The 594-nt window shown below is 28.3% G+C and overlaps 1 protein-coding gene across 4 annotated transcripts in view; it reads left to right on the forward strand.

Moving 5' to 3' along the window:
- LOC106871861 (transcription factor GATA-4) overlaps window positions 1-594 on the forward strand; it is a 65040-nt gene that overhangs the window by 53435 nt on the left and 11011 nt on the right. The window lies entirely within an intron of this gene.

Genomic DNA, 594 nt, shown 5'->3' on the forward strand with positions numbered 1-594 from the left:
GATAATAGCAACAATATAGAATAAATAATACGAACTAAAGCATGAAATTATATTCAAAGCACACAAAATTATAACTTTTTTGTAGAAGAGACTTGAGCCTAAAATATTTCTTCTTCAATTTTCCATTGAGATTTACCTTTCTGTTGGTTTAATAATTCGTGTTATTAAAAGAGAATCATAAATTTATAAATAAAGGTTGAGAGCCTCAAATACACAATTTGAAAGAATGTGGTGGTGCAGTAAAAAAAAAAAAAAAGAGGGGGTGAAACTACGACGAATTTTCTAGACGAAAAGCTAGCCATTTCTGCTTTTTAGTTTCGCTTTACGAAAGTCACGAATCCTATAAGAGCGTTAAATGAGGACTGCACGCATATATGGATATATTTATGCATGTATAAATATATCCATATATATGTGTTTCAGAATATATTTGAAAAGACTGTATGAGTAGTCTACAAAATTGCTCAATAGTGATATGTATTTTAGAATCACCTCTTGAAAAATATGTAGTGAACACACGTGCACGAACCGACATATATACATACATACATATAAACATACATACATACATATATATATATATATATATATATA

This window comes from Octopus bimaculoides, chromosome 4 (assembly GCF_001194135.2).
Source record: "Octopus bimaculoides isolate UCB-OBI-ISO-001 chromosome 4, ASM119413v2, whole genome shotgun sequence".
Taxonomy (NCBI): Eukaryota; Metazoa; Mollusca; class Cephalopoda; order Octopoda; family Octopodidae; genus Octopus; species Octopus bimaculoides.